The following is a 9,204-nucleotide window of genomic DNA, read 5'->3' as shown; positions in this document are numbered from 1 at the left end:
ATGAAGCGCTGTTTGTACGCCGTGTGTTTGAAGCCGGAAGCGTCTCTCTCTCTCTCTCTCTCTCTCTCTCTCTCTCTCTCTCTCTCTCTCTCTCTCTCTCTCTCTCTCTCTCTCTCTCTCTCTCTCTCTCTCTCTCTCCAACGCTCAAAAAAAAATACTGTAAAGCTCGTGCGCAACTGGGGGCAACCCTCTTAGCAACTTGCACGCGCGCACTTTTAGCTTATTGACCAGAAGTTAACAAGGAGCAAAAAAATCAGAAGTGAAATGTTTGTTAAACGGTTGCCTCTCTCTGTCTATGCACACCTCTTCTCCCACATCTAATGCAAATCTGCTTTATTTAGTTTTTGTTTGCGTAAATACGCACAACGCTGTTCAAAAGCAGTGTATGCTATCCGTGTTTGTTACTACTTCATATGATATTATATTATCCTTTCTTCTTCATCTTTGCATATGCAACTGGCACAACAGGCTTAAAGTTCACTTACAGTATTTTACGTGCAAAGGTTGATTCATTCCCAAAGCATTTGTGAGGAACCGATCATGATAGAGGCCACGCCCCTTCTGCATAATTTGGAGTCAGCCCGAGTGAATATTTCCGTCCATTAGTTTATTGTAAGGGTTTGTACAGTACACAGAAATTTACAGTATATCTGTAACTCCAATCAGCATACAGTCATGTTGTACCTGGAGCGGGACAGCTTGATTGGGAGAGCGGTTAGTCAGTATTTTAGTTACATTTTTGAAGGAAAGGCTTAAATGTTATACAATATACTGTCATTATCATATACAATGTTCTCCCTGTGCTGATTCAGGTTTCAGTTAGTTCAATAACATTAGTTTGAGGTAAATGAGTGACTCCGTATTGTGACCCGTCCAATGTTTGCAGTGCCTTCATCTATACTTAATTTCTGACACAGCAGACTGTAAAAGAGCAATAATATGTAAGTACATAACCACACCATTAGGTTGAAAACCTTGGATTGAACCATGTGATAAACTGAACGAAAGCAACTGAGTTGCCCAGCACACTCACATAATGAGACTATAAATCTTAATTAACTGAACCACTAATCACGTTAAAACTCTCTCGGAAAATCTACTTGAAAGACACGGGAGGATAATAAATTGTTCCACTGGACTATGTGATAGAAACATATACCTAAAACACAACATCAAAGGCAAAACACCATTATCACTGACTATTTTCTCGGGTTTCTTTTTGACCCTTGATCACTGCAGTGTTTAAAAAAAAATGTCTGGATGAGAACCAGTAAAAACAAAAAAAGAAACAAATCTTGGAATCAAAGTGTTGTGCATGATTGTTGAAAGTTCTACATGTCCATAACTGAATTTATATTCTTTTCTTGTTGTGTGTTTGTATGGCAGTGCATAGACGGGTGCTGCAAATGATCTATTTGAATGTGGGCAGCACAGCAGTAGTAAAATGAATTTTCCACCCACAGAGAACAATAAAACAGCATGAGGACATTTCAATGAGCACGGTGACCCAGACTGTCAAAACAAGTCCTCTATCAGTCCAAAACAATATCAACAGAAACACTTTATGTTTTCAGTATATTGAAGTATATTTTATAGCAAAACCATTAGCTAATTAAGTCTCTTTATTTTGGAAAGTTTTCACTGCTATCTTTATTGTTCAAACTAACACTGATGTCTGACCTGTAGTATTTCGGACGGCCGCAACAAAAACCTCAACATTTTAGACAAATATGGGGCATGACATGGGATTAATCAGGCCAATGTGGTATTTCTATTATTAAAATCTATGATGGAAATGTTACACTACAGAGCCACTGCAATATCATTTATTAGTGGCAAGAAGATATTTTTCCCCCAATTAATTATTTTATCAAGGATGAGTGATTGCATTGTGATTGGGACCCAAGCTGCTGCAGCCTCCATAAAACTGCAAGAAAAGAAAAGAAAAGAAAAGAAAAAGAAATCAGGCTCCAGTCCAGCTTATGGAAGTTGCAACAATGGATCAACTGGTTGCCATGGATACCGGAGGATGAAATTCTTTCCAGTGTTTCTCCTCCAGACAGGAAACAGTGGCGTCACCTTTGTTTACAGCGTGTGGGGGCAGAGTCTGATCAACAGGTGGCTGCTGGATGAAAGAGGTTTGCCAATCGTCAGCATCCTCGATCTTTGAGACTTAAATTGAAGCCTTCAGATGAAAACGCAACAAGAACAGATTTTAGCGACATCTGTTTAACCTTCAATTTATCCTTTAAGTATTTCTAGAATTTGATTTTCTTGTTCCTTTAGAGTGACTGTATCTCATGCTGATGACACAACAATTAGTAGAGGTCGAGATGAAGAACTTGAGTGTTTTGTAGTGACAGCATACTTCTTTTGCATCAATCAATGGATTGATTTAAGTTCAGCCATAGCTCAAACGGGCTCTACTCTTTATTTAAAATGATACACAAAAATACACCGCATTCTGGTTGAAACTGTGATTGTGTGAAACAAGGTCAAACTGTCAAAACATGTTGATAAACAGACTAGTTTTTGAAAAGACTAGTTTTTGAACTCACTTGGCCAAACCTGATGGTCTCTGCTGCTGTGGCGGACAGAAAAGGCGCTCTAAAGGAGTCTTTAGAACATCTGCTGCACTCTAGTGGTTTTTTTAGTGTATTGCAGGCTATCAAGAAGTCATGTTGATCATATTGGGGTCTAAAATGCAATATGCTCACATGCAAATAATCAAACTATACAACCTTAAACGAGAACGTTTTGAAAAATGTTTAAGGTAAACCAGAACAATGAACTTATATTTTATTCACAATAAAACACCAAAACCATGTCAGATGTTAAAAGTAAAAGATTTTGTTTTTCTATAAACAGTATTGAATCCTTTTGAAACTAATAGCAGCTCAGTGTCTAAAATAATTGAGAGTTGTAAACTATAAAAGGCTTTAGTTTTACCATATAATTTTCACATCATTCCTGCTTATGTACCAAACTGTTGGAGGAGGAATGATCCAGTATGTGACTGTAGACAGTCTCACCTCAAATAAGTAAATATTTATAAGTAAACATTACTAACGAACTCGAACTGGACAGTAGCTGTCAGACAGTTTATTTGGACATTGACATTTATTAGGACTAACAGTACTTTACTACCTTTCATTTAGTTTGTTCTAAAATACACGGTAGCTTAGAAATTGAAAAACATTTTCTTCTTGTATTTAGGGAAGCAAGCTTGTAACTGTGATCTTGCTGGTTCAAATCCCACAGTTGAAAGATACAACTGTCTGGAAGCTCAATGTATTACCTTTAAAATATATATATAAAAAAAAGTACTTTAAGAAGAGTCACCGACCCGTACACTTGAACTCTAAGAGTTAATGGTGCCTAAACAGAAAGTGGGTCTCTGCTGTGCGGCTGGAAAGAAAATTGCAGAAAATTGCAGTGCAGGCGTGGTGATACTTGCAGAACAAGTTTTAGAGTAAACTAACACTTTAGCGTCCTGCCCCCGTTATAACCACTGATAACACAACGAAACCACTAATCGCTGCTGAAAAAGATGCTGCTCTTTTATTCCCACCGTCTCTGCACAAATTTGGGTTTTTGTTGTTGTTTTTCCACCTGTGTTTTTATTCATCCATGCACCACACTTGCTTCTCTTTTTCTCTTCTTCCCCTCTGCTCATTATCTGACACCTGATCCCGAAGTCTAGAGTTACAACACACACACATAAACAAGTGTGAGAGGGAGACAGAGAGGGAGCGAGAGAAAGAGAGAGAGAGAGAGAGAGAGCCTCTGGGTGGTATTACATAAAGCAAACAGGTGTGAATAGAGAAAGACGTATTTGCTCAGTGTATGGGTATCAGCACAACGGACTTGAAGACAGAGAGCTCAACAGAAGCAGACGTACACAGAGAAATGCTCCACTCCTGTATTGTACACCAGCTGCTTATGGACAGTTTGTGAGGTAAAATCCAACTTCCTGTGTGTGTGTGTGTGTGTGTGTGTGTGTGTGTGTGTGTGTGTGTGTGTGTGTGTGTGTGTGTGTGTGTGTGTGTGTGTGTGCCTGATGTGCATGCTTTGTATTGTTTTTATCGTGCACATTCACATTCTGGATGTGTTCTATATGGGTGTTGTCTCATATTCAATTTCAGCTATTCTGTTTTATTGATACTTAAGTGTATATTGCGAAATAGGTCATTTGACACAAATTGTCATCAATATTGTAAAGAAGCTTTGAATACATCGCAGAGAATATTCCAGCAAAAGGTGATGACGTCTCGGTGAGAAGAAGTTATGAAGGAAACAAACATTTGGAGCTGCAGAACTGGTTTTGGTGAGGTTTCATTTCAGTGAAGTGTGATGCATATTCGTAGCAACACATACAAAATAATGTTTCACCCTTCAATTATTATTAATAATGAAGTGATGCTGTATTGCAGCTCCAAGCAGATAACATATTGTAAAAAAAAAAAAAAAAAAAAAAAAGTATTTACTGAGTGATGTTATAATGAAGCATGAATTGATTGCTAATTTCCTGTCATTCTGAATTTTAAAACAAAAAATCTACTATTCTGGCACCCTCCCAGATTGCCTCCCCGATCTCCATGTGTATTTGCTTTTGATTTGAAGCTCAGGCCTGATATACAGGCTGACTTGAGATAGATGTGATAGCCCTCAGATCACAGCTTGGACCAACAATAGCTGTTCTAGTGGGCAGTAGTTTGCTGTCCAGATGGCTATGTCAGGGTAATTCCCTTTTAGAAGGGCCTGCCACTAATCCCTTGGAGAATCTGCACTGGTTGATCTCAGGAGAAACCAAACGGTTAGCCCTGTGTAACTCACAGGCTGCAGGACACTGAACCTCTGACAGCACATGAGCTTACAGACACTGGCACAGCCTGTTAGTTTGCACTGAGGACAGAGTGATTGTGGATGTCCAGAGCCAGCGAGTCAGCATAAGGCAAAGGGCCAACAGCCCTGCGGGCTCATCTCCACAGAGCGCAACTGGAAGGTTTCGGTAGGGCAAAACAGGAGGTGAGGAGGTGAATAGAAACAAGGGTAAACCGACAGAACAGGAACCAACAGAGGAGGGACCATACATTAGATCAGGGCAATTAGGTGCAGCTTCAACACCCATGATTGTCTTAATCTCGGTGTGGGAACTATTTCTGCAGAATGGGATCTTAAACAATCAGGTACACCTTTCTCTCTTCTTTGTGTGTTTACAGAGAGCTGGAAAAAAATATCAGCTGAGATTTGACTTTAACAGAACTACTTAATAGTTGAAATTTATGTCCCAGAGATATTATGAATTCAGTGAAATGTATGAAATCTGAAAAACTTTCACTTAAAACACTTTGTTTATACCAAATTAATCAAAAGGCTTTGAAATCTTCAGGCATGGCGGAAGGTGAAATTAATTTACTTTGTTCTTTAATGTTTGTATGGGTTTATGAGTGGGTGTGTTCCAGGTCACCTTGCTACCTTATGTCAATAAAACGAGACTGACACCATAAGAGATCTGCGCTGTGGTGTCTTTGCACTGTCATGGGCGACAACGTCAGTTCTGTCACTTTCATGAAAAAACAGAAATGGGATAATTTTCAGTGTCCCTTTAAGGCTGGTCAAAATTCTTCACAAACAGCCATTCAAATTATTTGCACATTATTTGTAATTCCTCCGTGACTTCCTCTTTATTCAACTTCAGTTCTTGTAGATGTGGATTTGGTGCTCATAAAAATGAAAGTGTTGGTGATGTGGGAAAGGAATCTCTAATTTTCTGGACTTGCTCACGTTTCTTTTGTGTTTTTCTACACATGCTCCTCTGGCCTGATTGGGTCCACTTCACTGCTGGATCCTTTTGGCTTTACCTATGGTGAGTCTGCTAAAACCCACGTTGTCCACTGAGTTACATAACTTAGAGAAGGTGCACAATATACTGTCTTTCAACAAGCTGATCTGTTGGTATCAGATACTTGGGTGAGTTAATATAAAGTCAGTCATCGAGCTTTCTTTATTATTTTCTTGCAATACTTGGCAATAGATTGTTGACCTTGTTTACTCCTCCTCCTCTGACGATGTCAAATCTGCATGCTGCCTCACACTATAAGCCAATTACTTGAGCTTCCTTAATCTGACTGTGGGTGTTGGTGTGTATGCACGGGTGCGTGTGTGTGAGTATGTGTGTGCGCGCGCAATGACGCTCACTGCCTTTGATTATGCAATGATTTGTTTCAAAACTTTTAGTGGACTAACTGGACCTACACAATTAAAAAGGATGGATGTTAAGCATCGTACTGTAAAACAAGTAATCTGTTTTTCTTGAGTCAGTTCATTTAAAAACACGAGTGTACTTTCAACAACTGTTTCTGAATAATATGGTAAGTTGTTTTTTGTTCTAATTGCCTTATTTAAAAAAAATTTTTTGATTCAGCGAGACATTAAGGTTTTTGTTGTTTGATAACTGGTTGGTTATTGGTTTTAACTGACGTGCATTGATGCACACTGACATTTTACTGTACCTTTTACTGTTAGTAAATTTTGCAGTATGTATGTGCAGTCCACTAGAATATATTGACTTGCCAGACTGAACATTATAAAGTAAATAGGTTGTACATAGCTTTATCTCAAATTAAATTCTAATTATACATATTTTATTAACAATCTATGACTACCATATAGACATGTTTTTTTTTTATTTAAAACCTTTTTATGTACTTAACTGTGTCAGTGATGGAACTATTATAGTTTAAAGATACATGGAAAAGGAGAGGGGAAAAATACAACTCCACCAATTCCTCAACATTTACTTTTGGTTTCAGAAAATTGCCAATGGCCAGAAATTGTTGAGAAATGTGTAGTTGAAAGATACCAAGTTTAAAAAAGACGTTCTACAGCCAGGTGAAATCAATGTGTACCTCTGGGTGACAAAAAATATTATTGCAAATGTTTTGAATTAGACCAAGACATGACATCATAGCTCAAACTTTTAATTGTGGCATCAAATTACTATTTTATGGCCTCAAAATAATATTTTGCGGCCTGAAATTACTATTTCATGGCTATAAATTAATATTTCATAGCCTCAAATTACTACTTTGTGGCCACAAATTACTATTTTGTAGATACAAAATAGCATTTCATGGCCATTAAATACTCATTTGAGGCCACTGAAAATTGAATTTCTGGTCTCAAAGTGCTGTTTCGTATGTCATGCCTGGGGCTCTGTGTCAAATAAAAGAAAGGAACGCATTTTAAGGTAGTAAATAAACAAAAACGCACAAGAATAACTCTGCAGTTACTACGTTTTCCCTTTAGGAGGAGCTGTTTCGCTTCAGTAGCACCACCACATCTGCATCTGAACGTCCCTCAAACGCGCGCAGCCAATCACAGCTCAATATCTAATACAGTAATCCCCTTCAGCCAATAAGAGCGCGCCAAAAGATGTCTTTCACTGTAAGGGGCGGGTCTTGGCGATGATTGACACGTCTGCTTTGAGTCCCGGCCAGACCCTGGTTTGGTGGACTGTAGTGGAGATTTTGTGGAGGCATTGGTTGTGGGACGCACGGTATTTTTTGGAGGAGAACACGGTGCGACTCCACGTTTGGAAGAAAAAAAAAGTTCCCCACACGCATCGTTGGAAATCACAACAGGTAATGTTTAAACCCACCTCATTGAAGTCACGTGATTTATACATCAGCAACCGCGGCTGGTTCGTTGCTATTTTTTTTTTTGCACATTTGCCTGCATCGTAGTCGGCAATCGCTATGATAAATGTGCGGATAACTCAGTAAACCCACGGGAGTAACCATAACAAAGTGAGCGAGTTCTCTGAAACGGCCAGGAAACCAGCGTACCTCCGCGTGAAGCCCGTTATTTGGGGCTACATTCATACCGTCGCCTGGTTTCATGGCGCCTATCTTCTTCCATGTTATCCCTGTTATCATCACCTAAACTACCTCCACGTCCCGCCGCTGCTCCTCTCATGTGGTTAGATTGATCGGAGGCAACCCCCCTCTCTTCTTCCTCCTCCTGCTATGAAGGCAACACGACGCCGTTAAAAATACGCTATCGAAACGGGTCGAGCTTGTGGAGGTGGGTTTTTTGTGTGTATGTGTGTGTATTCGGTTTATTTTACCGTCACGTTTAACAGCGGGTAGCTGCTGCTGTTGGCGGTAACGCGTTGCGTTCAAAGACTGTTGTTCAAACATCCGCCGCGTTTTGTTTGCTGACACGATGCTGGGAGCTGCTTCCTGCCGCTCACTTCACAAAAAAAAAACCTGCACGGATATTTAACAAGCTGCTCACTGCGATTTGCAGCGTCTTTGATTTTGAGTTTTTACTGCGTGTTCTTTACCAGTTTCTCAGCAGCACTGATTCAAAAACGCGTTTGTGGTCAGATCCTTTCAAAGAAATACTATTTGGTTGTGATATCTTGGAAATGCATTTGGTCGATTGCCTTTGGTATACTGGAATCAAAACATGGGTTTTTGTCCCAGGATGTGGTTGGAGCTGCCTGCTCCATGAGGAATTATTTGTTATTTACAACTGATTAGGGTGTGTTGTGAAGCAAATGCTTATACTTCTTATATGTGTCTAGTTTAATTAATGTTTTATACACTTTAGCTCCCACCATGGCACCATAAATGCACATTCCTTCCATGTGCCTACAACATTGAGCCATAGAAGTTATACATAGAAAGTTTGACAGATGGTGAGAGCTCAACCTGCCCGGCAAACAACAAACTGATTTGTAAAAAGTCAATAACAGTCATACAATATACCTATTGTGTGTTCTACTTTTTTTGATCTGTGATGAGTGCCGTGGAAGACTTGAGTGCAGACGTAATCATTTTAAGACACCTACACTTATACTTATGTTCCTATCAGCCTCAAATCTACCTTTGTGTGTCACCGAAGTAAAATACTTCCCACCTGATACAGTGGGAGCCAACTTTGCTTCCGCCATCATCTTGTGATTTGTCTTAAAGGAATCAGACAAGATTGAAATGAAAAACAGGCTTAAAGTCATGGAGGGCACCTGTTTTTGGGGCCCCCCTTTTTTTATTAGCATTTAGTTCAAGGGGCAAAGCAAACATTTGCTGATTCATCTTTTATCCACAGATCAGTCCACCTCCCAGCCTGTTATTGGCAAAGACAGGGTAGGGCCTGGACAGGTTGCCAGTCTATCACTGGACAAACAGTGAGACC

The 9,204-nt window shown here is 39.5% G+C and overlaps 1 protein-coding gene across 3 annotated transcripts in view; it reads left to right on the top strand.

Annotated features, from left to right (window-relative positions):
* Nucleotides 1-7,530: 7,530 nt before the first annotated feature.
* Nucleotides 7,531-9,204, top strand: part of epb41l2 (erythrocyte membrane protein band 4.1 like 2) — a 45,519-nt gene continuing 43,845 nt past the window's right edge. For all 3 annotated transcript variants that reach the window (XM_080513865.1, XM_080513864.1, XM_080513862.1), the window contains exon 1: nucleotides 7,531-7,646. The gene's annotated coding sequence lies outside the window, so the exon portion shown is untranslated. The remainder of the gene's footprint in view (nucleotides 7,647-9,204) is intronic.

This window comes from Blennius ocellaris, assembly GCF_963422515.1.
Source record: "Blennius ocellaris genome assembly, chromosome: 18".
Lineage (NCBI taxonomy): Eukaryota > Metazoa > Chordata > Actinopteri > Blenniiformes > Blenniidae > Blennius > Blennius ocellaris.
Note: the sequence above shows the minus strand (reverse complement) of the source record. Positions and strands in the feature narration are given on the sequence as shown.